We start from the raw sequence: 21,267 nt of genomic DNA on the forward strand, positions 1-21,267 counted from the left end.
AATTCTGGATCCCCTGACAGTCCCAGAGGGAGGAATTCTGAGGTAATGGAGAGGTTTCCGGGTTGCATGCTGTCAGTGGAGCTGATAGAAAGATGGAGACAAGAAAACAAAACTTCAGAGAAACTTCCTTAATTTTGTGTCTGTGGGGTTTTTTTCCTTTTTTTAAGATTTATTTATTTATGGCTGCCTTGGGGCCTCTTTGCTGTTCGAGGGCTTTCTCTAGTTGTGTCGAGCTGTGACTACTTTTCATTGTGGTGTGCAGGCTTCTTACCGAGTGGCTTCTCTTGTTGCCGGGCAGGGCTCTAGGATGCTCAGGCTTCAGCAGTTGTGGCACACAGTCTTAGTTGCTCCCAGGCATGTGGGATCTTCCCAGAGTAGGGATTGAACCATGTCCCCGGTATTGGCAAGTGGATTCTTAAACACTGGACTACCAGGGAAGCCCCGTGTGTCTGTTTTGAAACCAAATCAGTTACAGGTCTTTTCTTCCTGCTTCCTCCTCTCCCCTTTTCTTATTTTACATTTCTGCAAAAATTCCCTCCACACTGCCCCATGTCCTAAGTTTTTATAGTCCATCTACTGTTTGTCTAGTAGGGGTACTTACTTGGAAGAATAGTCATGGAATATTGTTTACTCCCTTAAGATGCCTCCAAGCAAATCATTCCAGTATAAAATTAAGGCTGCATTCTAGGGACCTCCCTGATGGTCCAGTGGCTAACACTCCGTGCTCTCACTACAGGGGACCCAGGTTCGATCCCTGGTCAGGGAACTAGATCCCACATGCTGCATCTAAGGGTTCACAAGCCACACTAAAGAACAAAAGATCCTGTGTGCCACGACGAAGATCAAAGATCCCACATGCCCCAACAAAGACCCAGCACAGCCAAAGAAGTGAACAAATATTTTTTAAAAGACTGTACTCTAGAATACAGTTTGGGAAAATACAGTCTGTGGACAAAATTCTGCCTGCTGTTTGAAAGTGAAAGTGAAAGTTGCTCAGTGGTGTTTGACTCTTTGTGACCCTGTGGACTACATAGTCCGTGGAATTCTCCAGACCAGAATATTGGAGTGGATAACCGTTCCCTTTTCCAAGGGATCTTCTCAACCCAGGGATTGAACCCAGGTCTCCTGCATTGCAGGTGGATTCTTTACCAGCTGAGTCACCAGGGAAGCCCAAAGATACTGAAGTGGGTAGCCTATCCCTTCTCCAGAGGATCTTCCAGACCCAGGAATGGAACCAGGGTCTCCTGCATTGCAGGCGGATTCTTTATCTGTTGAACTACTCAGGAAGTCTCATTTTATTCATTTTAGTAATAGTAAATAAAGGTTTACTGGAACACAGTCATTCGTTTATTTACTGTCCTTGGCAGCTTCCTTGCTACATCTGAGTTGAGAATACTCATGTCAAAGACCATATGGCCCACAAAACCTAAAACTTTTACTATTTGGTTCTTTCTTGAAAAAAATGTGCCTACACATTTTTATACAATGTCTACATTCTTGATTAAATTTAGGTTCAATTTTTGGCAAACATCCTTAAATATTTTCATGAGGAAGCACATGTCTGTCTTCTTATAACACTTTTGACCTGGATCCATTAACTCACCACGAATTACTAAATGATGATATTTTAATTCTTTTTGCAATTACTGGCTGAACGGCTTCCAATAAGCATTAGAGAAACTTCCTCTAAACAAATAGGTTGATTTAACAAAAGCAGAATACATCTTGATTCACAAGTTCACTTTGCTTTTCTCCCTTGGCCTAATGCCTAGAAGGGAACTTGAGAGTGAGACAGAGTGAAAAAGGAGGGACAGAGGAAGAAGGACATCCCAAGAATGATGTCTCAAGGCTGAGAAAGGAGGGAAATGCACAAATTCCCACTGGGAATCCTCTTAGTATAATGAAATAGAGGGAGGAAATCATTTAAATAAGTTATGGCATGGCTATGATATGCCATATTATTGCAATACTATTTTTAATGTTATTTCATCCTACTTTATTTTTTGAATGTTCATCATATTAACTTTTTAAAGTTCAAAATCAAAACATTTAAGTTAGTTCTACATGTATAAAGCTAACCTGAAAAAATATTAAAGGAGAAAAACAATTTATACACAGCTATAGTAGGGTCACAGTTAAGAAAATACATAAATATCCCTTAATGAACAATGGTTTACTTCTGTGATGTTTTATAATGTCAGATTTCAAGCATCTGCAGAAGTACAAAGCGGGACAATGAAGGGCTTAAACCTGCCAGAGGGCTTCCTTGGTGGTTCAGCAGTAAAGAATGCCTGCAATGCAGGAGACCACCTGCCGTATAGGAGACATGGGATCAATCCCTGAGTCAGAAAGTTTCCCTGGAGAAGGAAATGGCAGCCCACTTCAGTATTCTTGCTTGGGAAATCCCATGGACAGAGGAGTCTGGTGGACTACAGTTCATGTGGTTTCAAGAGTTGGATACGACTTAATGACTAAACCACACCACCATCACCACCAAACCTACCAGAAAACATGATCTAATTCAAATTCAAGTATTGTTTCATAATTCCTTCTTTTTTTTTTTTTTTAACAGTATTTAAAATATTTATTCGGCTGCACTGGGTCTTAGTCACAGCACAGAGGATCTTTTTAGCTTCAGCATGCAAACTTGGATGTGGCATATGGGATTTAGTTCCTTGACCAGGAATCAAACCTGAGCCCCATGTATTGGAAGGGTGGAGTCTAACCCACTGGACCACTAGGGAAGTCCTGGCCCATTGATTTTAACCCCTCGCCCATTGATTTTAACACACACTCTCACATCAATGGGTATTTGGGTATGTCCAATTCTGTTTTCTAGAGTATTTATGGAGACACATCCATACGTAACAACAGTGTTAAACTAAGCATGGTGAATACCCACCCAAGTATTCTCTGGGAAGGGCAGGAGGGAATTAATAAGAAAGAGGACTTCCTGTGTATGTGTATCTCTTATCTTTAAATTTTTTATATTTTAATATAATTTTATTTAACCTAATATATACAAAATGTTGTCTCAACATGAAACCAATATAAAAATTATTAGTGAGCTATTTTATACTATATTTTTCATGGAAAGATTTCAAAATCTGGTCTATGTTTTATGATTTGAGCACATCTCAATTTGGGTGCTAGATTTTCATCAGAAATATTTGACCTACATTGTTAATGATTTTTAATGGAGAATAATTGCTTTATAATGTTGTGTTAGAGTCTCCTGCACAGCAAAGTGAATCAGCCATGGATGCTTGCTCAGTCGCTTCAGTAGTGTCTGACTCTCTGTGACCCCATGGACTGTAGCCCGCCAGGCTCCTCTATCCATGGGATTCTTCAGGCAAGAATTACTGGAGTGGGTTGCCATGGCCTCCTCCAGGGAATCTTCACAACCCAGGGATCAAACCAGTGTCTCCTGTGTCTTCTGCATTGAAGGCAGATTCTTCACCACTGAGCCACCCGGGAAAACCTAATCAGTCATACATATACATATATCCCCTCTCTCTTGAGCCTCCTAGACACAAACCCCCATCCCATCCCTCTAAGTCATCACAAAGCACTGAGCTGAGCTCCCTGTGTTATATAGCAGTGTCCTTCTGGCTATCTATTTTACATATGGTAATATATGTTTCAGGACTTTCCCGGTGGCTCAGATAGTAAAGAATCTGCCTGCAATGGGGAAGACCTGGGTTCAATCTTTGGGTCAGGAAGATCCCCTGGAGGAGGAAATGGCAACCCACTCCACTATTCTTTTTTTTTTTTAATTAACTTATTTAATTGGAGGCTAATTACTTTACAATATTGGTTTTTGCCATACATTGACATGAATCAGCCATGGGTGTACACGTGTCCCCCATCCTGAAACCCTTTCCCACTTCCCTCCCCATCCCATCCCTCTGGGTCATCCCAGTGCACCAGCCCTGAGCACCCTGTCTCATGCATTGAACCTGGACTGGCGATCTGTTTCACATATGGTAATATACATGTTTCAGTGCTATTCTCTCAAATCATCCCACCCTTGCCTTTTCCCACAGAGTCCAAAAGTCTGTTCTTTATATCTCTGTCTCTTCTTCTGTCTTGCATATAGGGTCATTGTTACTATCTTTATAAATTCCATATATATGCTTTAATATACTGTATTGGTGTTTTTATTTCTGGCTTACTTCACTCTGTATAATAGGCTACAGTTTCATCCACCTCATTAGAACTGATTCAAATGTGTTCTTTTTTAATAGTTGAGTAATATTCCATTGTGTATATGTGCCACAGCTTTCTTATCCATTCATCTGCTGATGGACATCTAGGTTGCTTCCATGTCCTAGCTATTGTAAACAGTGCTGTGATGAATATTGGAGTACACGTGTCTCTTTCAATTCTGGTTTTCTCTGTGTGCATGCCCAGCAGTGGGATTGCTAGGTCGTATGGCAGTTCTATTTCCAGTTTTTAAAGGAATCTCCACACTGTTCTCCATTGTAGCTGTACTAGTTTGCATTCCCACCAACAGTGTAAGAGGGTTCCCTTTTCTCCGCACCCTCTCCAGCAGGTATTTTTTGCAGACTTTTTGACAGCAGCCATTCTGCCTGGCGTGAGATGGTACCTCATTGTGGTTTTGATTTGCATATCTCTGAAATGAGTGATATTGAGCATCTCTTCATGTGTTTGTTAGCCATCTGTATGTCTTCTCTGGAGAAATGTCTGTTTAGTTCTTTGGCCCATTTTTTGATTCATTCCAGTATTCTTGCCTGTATAACTCCATGGACAGCGGAGCCTGGTGGGCTACAGTCACCAAGTCAGACACGACTGAGCGACTAACACACGCACTCACACACAATGTTTCAATGCTACTCTCTCGATGTGTTCCACCCTCTCCTTCCCCTGCTGTGTCCACAAGTCCCTTCTCTACATCTGTGCCTCTATTCTTGCCCTGCAAGAAGGTTCATGGGTAGTATTTTTCTAGATTCCACATATATGTGTTAATGTCCGGTATTTGTTTTTCTCTTCTGATTCACTTCATCTATATTTAGATTTCCCACAATTTATAGTTGAAAAGGCAGGTTCATATATCTACATGCTCTAACATACACATGTTTTCTTGAAACTGCACTGAGACCCTGCTCACTTTGAAAGCTCATGTCTCCTGGCTTCTGTCCCAGCAGTTTTCCTCTGAGCATCTAGCACGCTCTATAATGATGTCTGCCTTCAACACAATATTTTAAAGGTGTCTGAAGCTAATAAGGGAAAAAGGTTTGCATTACTTCTGGAAGGTGTTTTCACGGCTGTTTGTTTTACTGCTCACTGTGCTGTTTTCATGGTTTAAAATATTTTGTAACATTTCGCTGGTGTGCTGCGATTCATGGGGTCGCAAAGAGTCGGACACGACTGAGCGACTGAACTGAACTGAACTGAATGTTTCGCTTGGAGGTTTTCAAAGAACGACTAGAAAAGTACACTAATGGGTCTCAACCTCCTTGCCCAGAGTTCTCACAAGCAGGAGATCAGGACAAAACTTGAATTCTCTAAGAATGAAATTTGGAACAAGGAATGGGAAAATCAATGGGGAGGGAGGTGGGAGGGGGGTTTGGGGTGGGGAACACATGTAAATCCATGGCTGATTCATGTCAATGTATGGCAAAAACCACTACAATATTGTAAAGTAATTAGCCTCCAACTAATAAAAATAAATGAAAACAAACAAACAAACAAAAAAACCCAAAAAGCCAAACTCACCCCACTCCAGGCCCACTCATTACCAAAGAAATTGGTAGACAATTATAGAACAGGTGCCAGATTTCTGAAGGGGTTCATTCATGTTCAGGTGGGCCCCTGGGATTTAGGAGACCAGAGCCAAAAATTATGAAAGCTGAAAGCAAACTGGATGAAAATGGGAGGATAAATATACCAAGGTCAAAAACTTGTCATCTTACTTATAATTCCATTGAACTACTTGTCTTACCTCTTGGACGTCCTCCAGATAGACTGGTTAAAAAAAGTAAACTCGGGCTCCCCTCACGGTTCAGTGGTGAAGAATCCACTTGCCAATGTAGCCCTCCTCTTGTCAGAACTAGAGAAAAGCTCTCACAGCAACAAATACCCAGCACAGCCAAAAATAAATAAGTAAAATTGTTAAAGAAAAAAAACAAAACTCTTCAATTTCTCACTGAATTTATTGGGCACTTCAGATTACCTTGAAGCCATCAATGTACTCATCTACCTTTCCTCTGGATACTGAAGGATGGAGACAGAAGATCTGCCCCCACAAAGGGGAGATGGCCCAAGGAAGACAACTGGCTCAGGGCAAGAGGGATCATCCCAGAAGGAGACTCAAGTGCGCTGTTTCCTGAGTTGGGTAGTGCTATTCACAGGTGAACCATCTGCAGTCTCTGTGGCCCAGGGGAGTGGGGGGGGCGGGGCGGTGTTCAATTTTCAAAGCTCCTCATTAGCCCAACATGTACCATCATTTCTTCGCTCAGGCAGTTCAAATCCTTAAGGAGCACAGATCTTAGAAAGGAGAGCTCCTGCATGGCAGACTTCCTGACCCTGACAGGACAGATAGTTATCTGTCATTTTCCCCCCACATTTCCTCTCACCTCCAGGACTTCTCATTCTTGAATCTTGGGTCTAACCTGAAGGGAACTGATGGGCTTCTCCTTAGACTAATTCCTAGCCTTCTCTGAGCCAAAATCACGAAAGGACTAGAGAACCAGAGTGGCTTAGTCCTCACAGGGACAGAGACTCAGTGATGGAGAGAACGTATCACGGGATCTTTACAAAGTCACAGGAAAAACTTCTGCTTTCTTAATTAAAGCCCCTGCATGAACAAGGTTAGTATTATTGTAGGAAAGAAGTAGCAAGGTTGGGACTTTCCAGGCGGTCCAATGATTAAGAACCTGCCTGCCAATGCAGGGACACAGGTTCAGTTGTGGTCTGAGAAGATTCCACATGCCACAGACCAACTAAGCCCATGAGCCAAAACTACTGAGTCTGCACTCTAGAGCCCAGGTGCTGCAACTACTGAAGCCTGTGTGCCTAGAGTCCATGCTCCACAATAAGAGAAGCCACCACAGTGAGGAGCCTGCAGTCCGAAATGAAGAGTAGCCCCTGCTTGTTGCAACTAGAGAAAGCCCACATACAGCAAGGAAGACAAAAGGAAGCAGCAAGGAAACAAATTTACTAGTTACTTAAGCAGGCTTTTCAAGGTTGCCTGAAAAAAAGGCATAAGCCAGCAATCTTAAAAAAAATCACAGTGGCTCTTCCCTGGTGGTCCAGTGGTTAACATTCCATGATTCCAATGCAGAGGGCTCGGGTTCAATCCCTATTCAGGGAACTAAGAACCCACATGCCACAAGGAAGGACCAAAAAAAAAAAAAAAAAATCACAAGAAAAAGCACTAATTATAAAGGAAGTGACCAATAAACTGACTGCATTAATATTGGGAAACTCTCAGGGATAAGATGATGCTGTGAAAATGTTGCACTCAATATGCCAGCAAATTTGGAAAACTCAGCAGTGGCTTCAGGACTGGAAAAGGTCAGTTTTCACTCCAACCCCAAAGAAAGGCAATGCCAAAGAATGCTCAAACTACTGCAAAATTACTCTCATTTCACATTAGCAAAGTAATGCTCAAAATTCTCCAAGACAGACTTCAACAGTATGTGAACTGAGAACTTCCAGATGGTCAAGCTGGATGTAGAAAAGGCAGAGGAACCAGAGATCAAATTGCCAACATCCATTGGATCATAGAAAAAGCAAGAGAATTCTAGAAAAACTATTTCTTCTTCATTGACTACACTAAAGCCTTTGACTGTGTGGATCACAACAAACTGTGGAAAATTCTTAAAGAGATGGGAATACCAGACCACCTTACCTGCCTCCTGAGAAATCTGTATGGAGGTCAAGAAGCAACAGTTAGAACATTACCTGGAACAATGGACTGGTTCCAACTTGGGAAAGGAATACGTCAAGGCTGTATATTGTCACCCTATTTATTTAACTTATATGCAGAGTACATCATGCAAAACGCTGAACTGGATGAAGCATGAATTGGAATCAAGATTGCTGGGAGAAATATCAATAACCTCTGATATGAAGATGACACCACCCTTATGGCAGAAATTGAAGGAACTAAAGAGCCTCTTGATGAAAATCAAAAAGGAGAATGAGAGTTGACTTAAAACTCAACATTCAAAAAACGAAGATCATGGCATCTGATCCCATCACTTCATGGCAAACAGATGGGGAAATGATGGAAACAGTGATAGACTTTATTTTGTGGGGCTCCAAAATCACCGCAGATGGTAACTGCAGCCATGAAATTAAAAGACACTTGCTCCTTGGAAGAGCTATGACCAACCTAGACAGCATTAATAAAAGCGGAGACATTACTTTGCCAACAAAGGTCCATCTAGTCAAAGCTATGGTTTTTCCAGCAGTCATGTATGGATGTGAGAGCTGGACTATAAAGAAAGCTGAGTGCCAAAGAATTGATGCTTTTGAACCATGGTGTTGGAGAAGACTCTTCAGAGTCCCTTGCACAGCAAGGAGATCACACCAATCAATCCTGAAGGAAATCAGTCCTGAATATTCATTGGAAGGACTGATCTTGCAGCTGAAGTTCCAAAACTTTGGCCACCTGATGGGAAGAACTGCTCATTGGAGAAGACCCTCATGCTGGGAAATACTGAAGGCAGGAGGAGAAGGTGACTATAGAGGATGAGATGGTTGGATGGCATCACCAATTTGATGAACATGAATTTGAGCAATCTCCAGGAACTGGTGATGGACAGGGAAGCCTGGCTTGTTGCAGTCCATGGAGTTGCAAAGAGTTGGACATGACTGAGCAACTGAACTAAACTGAGGGATATGTGTGTTAGTCGCTCAGTTGTGTCTGACTCTTTGTGACCCCATACTGTAGCCCACCAGGCTCCTCTGTCCATGGAATTCTCCAGGCAAAGATACTGGCTGCTGCTGCTGCGTCGCTTCAGTCGGGTCCAACTGTGCAACCCCACAGATGGCAGCCCACCAGGCTCCTCTGTCCATGGGATTCTCCAGGCAAGAACACTGGAGTGGGTTGCCATTTCCTTCTCCAATGCATGCATGCATGCTAAGTCGCTTCAGTTGTGTCTGACTCTGTGCGGCCCTATGGACAGCAGCCCACCAGGCTCCTCTGTCCACAGGATTCTCCAGGCAAGAATACTGGAATGGGTTGCCATTTCCTTCTCCAGGGGATCTTCCTGACCCAGGGGTTGAACCCAAGTCTCTTGCATCTCCTGCATTGGCAGGTGGATTCTTTACCATCACACCAGCTGGGAAGTCCTTCTCTAAGTGTAAAAATAGTTCAATATAAAAGTTTTTAAAATTAAGAAAAACCAAAACATGGCCCTACATATTCATCAAAATGGTCCAAACAAAATAGACAATGTGAAATATTGGCAAGAGAGCAAGAATGAAATTTGGTGCAACTATTCTGGAAAACTGCGTGGTAGTTGTGAAATAAATATTACCATACCTATTCCTTAATACATACTCAACAAAAATATGTAGTTGTGAATCAAAAGACATGTATAAGAATGTTCATTGCAGAACTATTTGTAAAATATCCCAGCTATAAACAGATAAAATGTCCAAAACAGTTGAATGATACAGTGGTACAAATTCATTCTATGGAAAACTGTGCAATGATGAAAATAAACTCTGGCTAGATACAACAGCAAAAAATGTATCTCAAAAATGTAATGTTGAGCAGAAGCCAGGCACAAATGACAACATGTGATACCAGGCACAAGAGTTCACATAACTTAAGTCAATGAACTGTACACTTTGAATGAGTGAGCTTTTTGGTTCGTGAATTTTATCCCAACAAAGTTGTTTTTAAAATACATATTTCTAGGGGATTCCCTGGCCATCCAATGGTTAGGACTCTGTGCTTCACTGCCAGGGCCTGGTTTCTTGTTCTTTTTTCAGGGCCTGGTTTTGATCCCTGGCCAAGGAACTAAGATCCTGCAAGCTGCACAGTGCAGTCAAAAAAAAGAAAAAGACACAAATGAACTTACTTAGAAAACATATACAGACTCAGACATAGAAAACAAACTCATGGCTACCAAATGGGAAAAGGGGGTGAGGAATAAATTAGTATACTGGGGTTAGCAGATACAAACTACTATATATATAAACAAGGTCCTACTGTATAGCACAGGGAACTATATTCAATATCCTGTAATAAACCATAATAGAAGGGAATATGAAAAAAGAATACATATACATATATATACATATGTGTATATATATATATATGTATGGGCTTTCCTGGTGGCTCAGTAGTAAAGAATCCATCTGCCAATGCAGTAGACTCAGGTTCGATCCCTCAGTCGGGGAGATCTCCTGGTGAAGGAAATGGCAACCCACTCCAGTATTCTTGCCTGGAGAATCCTGTGGACAGAGGAGCCTGGTGGGCTGCTGTCCATAGGGTCGCACAGAGTCAGACGCAACTGAAGTGACTTGGCATGCATGCATGCATTGGAGAAGGAAATGCCAACCCACTCCAGTATTCTTGCTTGGGAAAGCCCATGGACAGAGGAGCCTGGTGGGCTACAGTCAGACACGCCAAGAGTCAGATGCGACTTAGAGACTGAACAACAACATACATATGTATGTTATTACTGAGTCACTTTGCTGAACACCTGAAACAACACTGTAAATTAACTGTACTTCAATTTTAAAAAAGAATTAAAAATACATGATTCTATAGAGTACCTACATTCTGATGGCAGGAATCAGAGTGATTAGTAGTGCCCATAATATTCTATACCTTGACCAGAGCTTGCAGTAGTTAATACTGAGGTATTCTGCTGTTGTTCAGTCACTAAGTTGTGTCTGACTCTCTGTGACGCCATGGACTGCAGCATACCAGGATGCCAGGCCTCCCTGTCCCAGAGGTGTTTTACCTTGTAAAGATTCATGCATTTGTTCGTTCTCGTATATGTTAAATGTATAAACAAAATGTGTTGTGAAAATTTCATAATTCCAAGGAGAATTGAACCATCTGCAATCTTCATGGGAAGACTCACTACAGACCTTGTGCAGGATGTGACAGGAGACAAGAAACACAGAGGTACACAGGTGATTTGTAAGTGCAACTTAAGAGCTTTATCTAATAGGCAAACATCTATTAAGGGGCTTCCTCAGTGGTTCGGATGGTAAAGAATCTGCCTGTAATCCTGGAGACCTAGGTTCGATCCCTGGGTTGGGAAGATCCCCTAGAGAAGAGAATGGCTATTACTCTAGTATTCTTGCCTGGAGAATTTCATAGATGGAGGAGCCTGGTGGACTACAGTCCATGGGTTTGCAAAGAGTTGGACATGACTGAGTGACTAAGCATGCATGCAAATATCTATCAAACCTATATCCCCATACTAAATAGTTTTTCAATTTTGTTACCATATGTAAAATTTATTTTTAAAAAGTGACCATCTGTGGACTATATTGGTTAGTGATTACAGCCAACTGGGAGAAAGAAAAAAGAAAACTCCCTACCACCACCACCACAGAGTCCATAGGACTGCCAAGAGTTGGACATGACTGAAGTAACCTAGCACACATCACCACCACCACTACCATTACCACCACACACAAACACACGGAAAACAAAAGAACAAATACACAGAAAATATGGTGGCTTAAAACATTAGGTTTTTATTTTTCTCCAGTAACAAGCCTTTTTTTTTTTTCCAAGTAACAAGTCTTGAAGATGTTAAAACATTTTCTTTCAGCATGACTACATATCTTCTAAGGGATAATGAATGAATACAAAATTTCTCAGTCATTGCATAACTTAGGTTTCTCCCATATACGCATTATTCAGAGGCCTTCTCACATTATTCAAAACCAGTTCTTTCCACTTAGCATTTTGTTGTATGCCTTAAAGATTGAGAGTTCCCTGAAAGCTACTTTACATGTATGTCATCAAAAGGGACTTATTGAGCATGAGTTCTCTCGTGACGCTGAAAGGGTAAGGGTTTACTGAAACTGTGCCCACAGATCTTGCAATTATAGGGTTTTTCGCCAGTATGTATTCTTTTGTGCACAGTGAGATTACACTTTACACTGAAGGATTTTCCACATTGATTACACTCATAGGGTTTCTCCCCTGTGTGAGTTCTCATGTGTACTGTAAGGGAAACATGTCTGCTAAAAGCTTTTCCACATTCACTGCACTTAAAAGGCTTCTTGGCCCTGGTATGGATTTTCATATGCCTCCCATGAGATAAGAGACCATGGAAGGTTTTCCCACATTCCTTACATTCATACTTCATTTTCATGTGATTTTTCTTATGTAACATGAGGAAAGATTTCACTCTGAAGGCTCTTCCACACTGATTACAGGTAAAGGGTTTTTCTCCAGTGTGAATTCTTGCATGTTCTTTAAGGCATGAGCGATCCCTGAAGGCTTTCCCACAGTCATTGCACTTACAGGGTTTCTCTCCAGTATGAATTTTCTTATGTGTGGTAAGGTTGGAGCTCAGCCTAAAAGCTTTCCCACACTGATTACACTTGTAAGGTTTCTCTCCAGTATGTATCCTCATATGTGTCTTAAGAGATGCCTCACTCTTTAGGGCTTTACCACAGAGGCTACATTCAGTGACTATCTCTCCAGTGTGGATTTTCTTATGTTGTTTAAAGTATAGGAGAACACTAAAGGTTCTTCCACAATCATTGCATTTATAGGGTTTCTCTCCAGTATGTGTTATCTGGTGCATGATAAGCCTAGCGTTTCTACTGAAGGTTTTGTTGCATTGATTACATTTGTAGGGTTTTTCTCCTGAATGAGTCCTTGCATGCTGTCTGAGAAGTGAGCTATCTCGGAAGGTTTTTCCACAGTCATGGCATGCATAGGGCTTCTCTCCAGTATGAATTCTCTTGTGACGTGTAAGATAAGAGCTTGAGGTGAAGGACTTCCCGCACTGATCACACTTGAATGGTTTTTCTCCAGTGTGGGTTCTCATGTGCAACTTAATGGACCCATGGCTCTGTAATACTTTACCACACTGACTACACTCAAAAGGTGTCTCTCTAATGTGAGTTTTCTCATGCTTCTTAAGATGTGAGATTGAATTTAAGACTTTCCCACAGTCACTGCATTCATAGGATCCCTCTCCTGTATGTTGTCTCTTGTGGCTGGCTAAGTTAGAGCTCCTGATGAAGGAATTTTCATCTGTTTCACAGTTGTATGATTTTTTCTGAGGAAGAAGTCTCTCATGTGACTTGAGATGTGAAGATTCACCAAGGGCTTCTGCAGAGTCAGGGTATTGATGGAGTTTCTTGCCTGGGTAAATTCTCTTATTCTGAATAATGCTAGATTTCACACTCAAGGTTTCAACAATTTCTCTGCATTGAATGGTGTTGCCTCCAAGAGTTTGTTCCTAATGATTAAAATATGAATTATGATCATGAGATTTATCATGTTCATGACTGAGACTCTCCCCCAGCATAAATTCTGACATGTCTAACAAGCACTTTATTAGCATCAGAGTTTCATATTTTCTCAGTGAATATGCAGTTTCTGACTGAATTTATTAGCTTGAATAAGCAGATTGCTATACCAGATGGATCCCACTAAAGTTTCTTCAACAGATTTAAGATAAAACTGCCTTAGGGTGAATGATATCTTAAACATTTAATATCTAATCCCAGTATGCAAATATTTACATTAGGGATTGTTATGAGTTTCCTTCAAATGAAAACTTAACAGTAGCTTCTCCTTTCTGTTGGTGAAATAAGTGTGATATCACTTGGATTACCCTGTAGTCTAGCAGTCCCCAACCTTTTTTGCACCAGAGACTGGTTTTTGTGGAATATAATTTTTCCATGGATGGGGGTGGGGATGGTTTTGGGAATGATTTAAGTGCATTATAGTTATTACGCTGCCACTGATCTGACAGGGGCAGAGATCAGGTGGCAATGTGAGCAATGGGGTCACCCATCACTTACCTCCTGCTGTGCAGACTGGTAGCAGTCCGTGGCTCAGGGATTGGGGAACCCTGCTCTAGTTCTTCTCCATCTTATAGGATTCTGAACTTCTAAGGTGAGGACAAGAAATTATCCCATGTGAATCTTACCTTCTTGTCATTGAGTGAATATTTCTCCAAAATACCTTGTTCTTGCTGTGGTCCTTCGGTTTTAAGGCGAATCATCTTATCTGAACAAAGTAGGGAAAAGTTTTGGAAAAGACATGGTGACCATATATTGACAAAAACAGGTAATGCCCAACCCCAATCTGAAACAGATGGGAAACGTAACCTCATGATCCTATATGACCTGTATGGGAATAGAATCTAAGTGTGGATATATCTATCGTTGACTGACTTTGCTGCACGGCAGAAACTAACACAGCATTGTAAATTAACTATTATGCCAATAAAAATTAATTAACTAAATAACATTGTGGGATGATGACCAAAATAGTAAGCCCCATGTGGATTTCTCTTCAAATATGGATCCTAGACTCAGGAAGACAATATGAAAGAAAAATCCATTTACAGTGAAACTGATGACATTCACATGGTTTACGATTTCATGTAATTTACTAAGGAATCATTCTGTCTTGATTGAAAGTCATGTTGTTGACAAGCCATTATTACAGATGCAAAATGGGAAGAATCAGACAATGATTCGAAATGTAAATATTAAAAATCAAGACAGTTCTTTCAGAGCACAGGAAAGTATGAAATGAAAGGCAAAAAGTGAAAGATTAGGGAAAGCTGAAACTACATAAGGAAGTTCACACCAAAGGGTCTCAGCTTTCTCCTTAAATAAAAGGGGTTATTTTTTAAAGTCTCCTGATTGACATTTCATAATGCACCTTTTCCTTCACCCCAAACAGATCTTATAGGCAAGACATTCATATATGCCTGGTGCTCACATGAACAGGTGTCTTGGTGAATTCTTCGCTCTACTATCTTCATTTCATCTTCCTGCTCCAGATGGGTGATGAGAGGAGGTTTGCTGAGTTGATATCCTATAATTGGGGATGATACATATGAGAGGGCCATGCAGTGCATGACAAAAACTATCATCAAACTGTGGCAAGAACTTGGTCTGAGGTTCTGAAGATTGACAATTGTGACATTACAGAGAGCAAAATGATGATAAACTTCTAACAGAGAAAGCAAAAGTAAAGCATTTGGGAGATCAACTTTCCACAAATGGAAAACTGTCTAGAGAAATCATTGAACCTTGGTAAATGAACAGGGTATGTGACATTTTAAGGCTATTTTTAGAAGTCCCACCGGGGACTTCCCTGGGGGTCCAGTGGTTAAGAGTTCACCTGGCAATACAGGAGATGCAGTTTGATTCCTAGTCAGGGAACTAAGATTCCACATGCTGCACAGCACCTAAGCCTGTACACTGCAACTACAGAGTCTGTGAGACGCAACAAAAGATCCCTCGTGCTGCAACTAAGGGCCAATGCAGCCAAATAAATAAACAAAACTTAGAAAAGAATTATTTCATCCCTTCACTCTCCCTAGCTCAGTGGCATAGTGGCCAACGCCAGAAGTTCTGTAGTCAACAGAGGTGGTCTGACCTCTTTGGGAGCTCTGTTAAAAGAACCATGTCAATGTATGACAAAAAACCACTATAATATTGTAAAGTAATTAGCCTCCAACTAATAAAAATGGGAAGAAAAAAAAAAAGAAAGAAAGGGAGGAAGGAAAGAAGAAATTGAACATAGATAATTACTAATACAAGAGGAAAAAAACTAAAAAAAAAAAAAAAAAAAAGAACCATAGAACACAGTCAATATTTTTGTTTTCTAAACTTGCAGCTCCTTAGAAAATCTCCATACTCAGGGTGGTGTGGCTATTTGATTTACTCAGAGCCTAGATTAACAGACTGAAAAAAAAAGTCCTTAACCCCAAGGCATTATTCACACTTGCAACCTGCTAGTTACAGCCCCGGATGCTTAAGGCTCTGATTTCACTTGGGGAGAGCAGAAGACAGGCTGGGAGTTTTAAAGAAGAGTAAGAACTAGACAACCACAGGGAACTTTGAAAAGCTCCCAACAAGTTCCTGAGGATCTAAAAGGCTGTGTGCATGAGCAAGGCTATGCACATGCTCAGGAAATATCTAGGAAAAAGATTAAGTCCCAAGTCCTTTGGTGGACTTTAAGACCCTGTCCAAGTCTAAGCAGAAAGCGAAAGCTAAGCCTGTCTCATAACTTGCCTGAAGCTTAAGGCTGTGACTTCTCCCATAGGTCCCCTTGGCAAGAGGTGGAAGAGATAAACGCAAGGGGCTTCCCTGGTGGTCCAGCGGTTAAGAATCCACCTTGCAATGCAGAGGAAGCTGGTTCAATCCCTGGTCTGGGAAGATACCACATGCTGCAGGATAACTAAGCCTGAGTGCTCTGAGCCAGCGAGCCGCAAGCAACTACTGAGTCCACGTGCTCCCACTACCAAAACCAGAGCTCTCAAGAGCCTGTGCCCTACAACAAGAGAAGCCACAACACTGAGAAATCCACATACAACGAAAATTGGCCCTGTTCACAACTAGAGAGAGCCCACATACAGCAACAAAGACCCACCATAGCCAATAAATAAATACATCTTTTAAAAACAAAACAAAACAAAAAGATACAGGCAAGGCACTTAAGAAAATCTTTTTACCAATCATTGGTGGACTACTAAATTATAATGACCAGCTACTGACTTCCCCAAAGCCAGGCTTTTAAAAATTAAGTACTTAAAAAAAAAATAAGAAAACTCCGTGGCTGCACACTGCAGAGAATATAGAATCTGTGGAATTCATCTAGTAAAGTCACTAAACAAATAAGCACCAATAAGAAAACAATAAAAGCCAGCAATGAAACCAAATTTCCCTAAAACTGAGTTCCCTTACCAAGTTTATGATTAATCATTCTATCCAAAACTTTATTCCTGTTCTTTTATCCCCTCTGACCTCAATCCTATGCTAACTGAACAGTAATCAATCAGTCAAATGACTAAAATTGCTGTTTTTCGTAGCATCATTAATGTACTAAAACTGCTATTATGGAAATCATCATTAGTGTACAAACTCAGGTTTTTCTCCTCCAGAGCAAGATGAGCTAACTGACCCTGAAGGCATGGACCATCCAGCCACAGAATCTTAAACCAGAGACATCCTGACTCCCAAAACTATGATTAAGAAAAGTCAGAGAAATGTCACAGGATAATGAGTAATTAATCCTAGTCTCTTTTTAATTCCTCTTTAAAAAAAACCAAACAAACCCTAATTCAAAGACCAAGCTGGAGTGGATCTGAGGCTTTTTTCCCACTCTCTTGCTTGGCACCCTGCAACAAATGCTGTATTTTTCTTCACCATAACCTGGTGTCAGGAGATCAGGCAAAGAATGAGGAAATTTGGGATTTATCTGGTGGTCCAGTGGTTAAGAATCCACCTTCCAGTGCAGAGGATGTGGGCTCAACATCATTAGTCATTAGGCAAATACCAATCTGAAGCACAATGAAATTCCATTTCATAACTACTAGGATGACTATCATCAAAAAACAGGAAATAAGTGTTGGTAAGAAACTATGGAGAATTTGGAATCAACATATATTACTGGAGGGAATGTAAAATGACACAGCCAGTTTGGAAAACAGTTTAGCAGTGCCTAAAAATGTAAAGTATGAAGTTACCAAATAACCCAGCAATTTTACTCTTGGGCATATACCCAAGATAAATGACAATGTTTGTCCACACAAAAACTTGTATGTGAATGCTTGCAACAGCATTATTTGGTTGTTGTTTTGTTGTTAAGTTGTGTCTGACTCTTTGAGACTGTAGCCCATCAGGCTCCTCTGTCCGTGCAATTCTTTAGGCAAGAATACTGGAGTAGGTTACTATTCACTTCTTCAGGGGATCTTCTGGACTCAGGGATTGAACCCACATCTCTTGTGTCTCCTGCACTGATAGGAGGATTCTTTACCACTGAGCCACCCAGGAATCCCATTATTTGTAATAACAAGTGTCAAAAATCCAAATGTCCATCAACTGATAGATAAACAAAATATGGTAAATCTATGCAAGAGAATATTATTCAGCAATGAATAGGCTACAAGTACTGACATATACTACAACATGGATGAACCCTGAAAACATTATGCTAAGTGAAAAAAAGTAAGTCATAAAAGACAACACATGGTATGATCCCATTAATATGAAATGCTGAATAGGGAAATCTATAGAGAACAAAAGTAGGTGAGTTGTCAGGGACTGAAGGCAGAAAGGACTGAAACACCCTGTAGGCAGGTTAATGAAAATGTTTTGGAATGAGACAGTGGTGATGGATGTACAACTCTGAAAAAAAAAAACCACTTTAAAAAGCTTAGTTTTGTACACTTTAAATGAATGAATTATGGTATGTGAATTATACCTCAATACAGTTATTTTTCTTAAAAATAAAAACCTACAGGACTTCCCTGGAGGTCCAGTGGTTGGGAATCCACCTGCCAATGCAGGGAACACAGGTTCGACCCTTGGTCCAGGAAGATCCCATATACCTTGGAGCAGCTAAGCCCAAGTGCCGTAACTACTGAGCCCTTGTACCTAGAACTGTGCTCTGCGCTAGGGGAATGAAGAGTAGCCCCTGTTTGCCCCAACTAGAGAAAAGCCCATGCACAGCAAAGACCCAGCATAGCCATAAATACATGAATGAGTAAATTTTTTAAAAGCCTGTATCTGTATCACAAGCCTTAATCACCCAAGAAACCCATGCTCAAACTCAATAAAATAAATCAAGGGATTGTGTCAGCCTTACCCAGTGAAGCCAAGTTTCTATAGGTCTCCAGCATGACATCTTTGTACAGCCTTCTCTGAGATGAATTCAGCAATGCCCACTCCTTCTGGGTGAAGTTTATGGCCACATCCTCAAAGGTGATTGAGTTCTAAAATAAAAACATATCTCGGGTCAACCAGTCACCAATCCCACAGTGTTCTGTGGAAGAGGATCATGGGTAACAGCACTGGAGATGAAAGACCTGTTTACTTCATGGTCTTTACCTCACTTTCATAAGTCTAGATTCTGAGGACTCTTCATTTAATCCAGCATTCAAGGACTTCCTTGGTGGTCTAATGTTTAAGAATCCCCACTCCCAATTCAGGGCGCATGGGTTCAATACCTAGTTGGGGAACTAGGGTCCCACATGTGGCACAGCATGGCCAAAACAAAACAAAACCCCAGGACTCAATTCTCAGAATCTTCCCTTCTCTATTCATGCTCACTCCTTAAGGAATCTTAAGAATTTATGATGAAATGTATCTCTCTACTCCTAGCCTGAGAACTTCCACAATTTTATTCTCTTCTATCTTCACTGTCAAATAGAGACCTGAAAACATTGCAAGAATGAAAGAAATACTTCCTAAATTAAAAAAAATTATTTTTCAAAATTATTATTACTTTTGACACTGTGGTTCAGTTGCTAAGCTGTGTCCAACTCTTTGCAACCCCATGCACTGTAGCACCAGGCTTCTCTGTCCTTCACTATCTCCTGGAGTTTTCTCAAGTTCATGTCCATTGAGTCGATGATGCTATCTAACCATCTCATCCTCTGCCGCCCTCTTCTCCTTCTGCCTTCAATCTCTCCCAGCATCAGAGTCTCTTCCAATGAGTCGGTTCTTCGTATCAGGTAGCCAAAGTATTGGAGCTTCAGTTTTAGCATCAGTTCCTTCAATGAATGGGGCTTCCCTTGTGGCTCAGCTGGTAAAGAACCTGCCAGCAATGCAGGAAACCTGGGTTCGATCCCTGAGCTGGGAAGATCCCCTGGAGAAGGGAAAGGCTACCCACTCCAGTATTCTGGCCTGGAGAATTCCATAGACTGTATAGTCCATGGGATCTCAAAGAGTCAGACACGACTGAGTGACTTTCACTTTCAATGAATATTCAGGATTGATTTCCTTTAGGATTGACTGATTTGATCTTCTTGCAGTCAAGGGACTCTCAAGAGTCTTTTCCAGCACCACATTTCAATCCATCATTTTTGAGACTAAGACAATATTATATTTTTTTTTTATTTAAAAATGTCCTAACTTTTTCTTTTTTCTTATTTTTTTCTATTTTTATTTTCTTTTACTTTTTACTTCTTTCACCAACTGCACTAAGCAAAAGAGATGCCTGGGAAAAAAAACTGTTAAGTAGTGGGGTAGAATAATTTTTTTTTAGAAGTCCTTGAACCACTATCAGAAGTTCCAAAATGCAGGTTGAGTTATGAGGCTCCAGAGTACTGAAGGAGATGCATTCATCCCAGGGGACAGGAATGCATTTTAGGAGAAAGAAAATAATTCTTGACTCACCTGTAACCAAGAGCAGAAGTTTCCCGTCTCTGTGGTCCTTTCATGGGCACAGGAAGGGTCTAGAACAGGCAGAGTGAGAGGGGAGGATGACATGAGCATGTAGGCATATATATTATCGTGATGTTTTCAAACGTAGAAGTTGTCTGACCTCACTTGAGTCACACGCACACATACACCAGCTCCACCAGAGTCAGAAAATAGATGCTTTCTACCCACAACAGCCAAGACATGGAAGCAACCTAAATGTCCATTGACAGACGAATGGATAAAGATGCGGTAGTATATACAACGGAATACTACTCAGCCATGGAAAAGAATGAAATAATGCCATTTGCAGCAACGTGGATGAGCCTAGAGATCATATTAAGTAAAGTAAGTCAGAAACGAAAAGACAAATATCATATGATGTCATTTACATGTGGAATCGAAAATATGACACAAACTTATTTGTGAAACAAACTCATAGATATAGAAAATAAACTTATGGTTACCAAGGGGGAAAGGGGGTTGGGGAGGGATAAATTAGGAGTGTGGGATTAACAGATACAAACCACTATATATAAAGTATATAAACAACAAACGAGGTCCTACTTTAAAGCATAGCATTATGAAAAAGTGTATGAAAAAGAAATCATGTATCACTGAATCACTTTGGTATACCCTAATACAAGTAATACAACACTGTAAATCAACTGCACTTCAATTAAAAAAAGATAATAGGGTGCTTTGATACCCATGAGAAATGGGTTTATCTTCTCAATTTTCTTAACAAGGAAATTTAAATTCACAAAGGTTGAGTTGTTATCTTTCCCAGCTTTATAAAACAAATTGATGAAATAAAGAAGTATCACCCTTAAATTTTCTTCCCTCTCCCCACCATGCATATACATCCTTCCTCTAAAATCCCAAAGGGCACTGAATCTGACATGAACA

Source organism: Dama dama, chromosome 9 (assembly GCF_033118175.1).
Source record: "Dama dama isolate Ldn47 chromosome 9, ASM3311817v1, whole genome shotgun sequence".
Taxonomy (NCBI): Eukaryota; Metazoa; Chordata; class Mammalia; order Artiodactyla; family Cervidae; genus Dama; species Dama dama.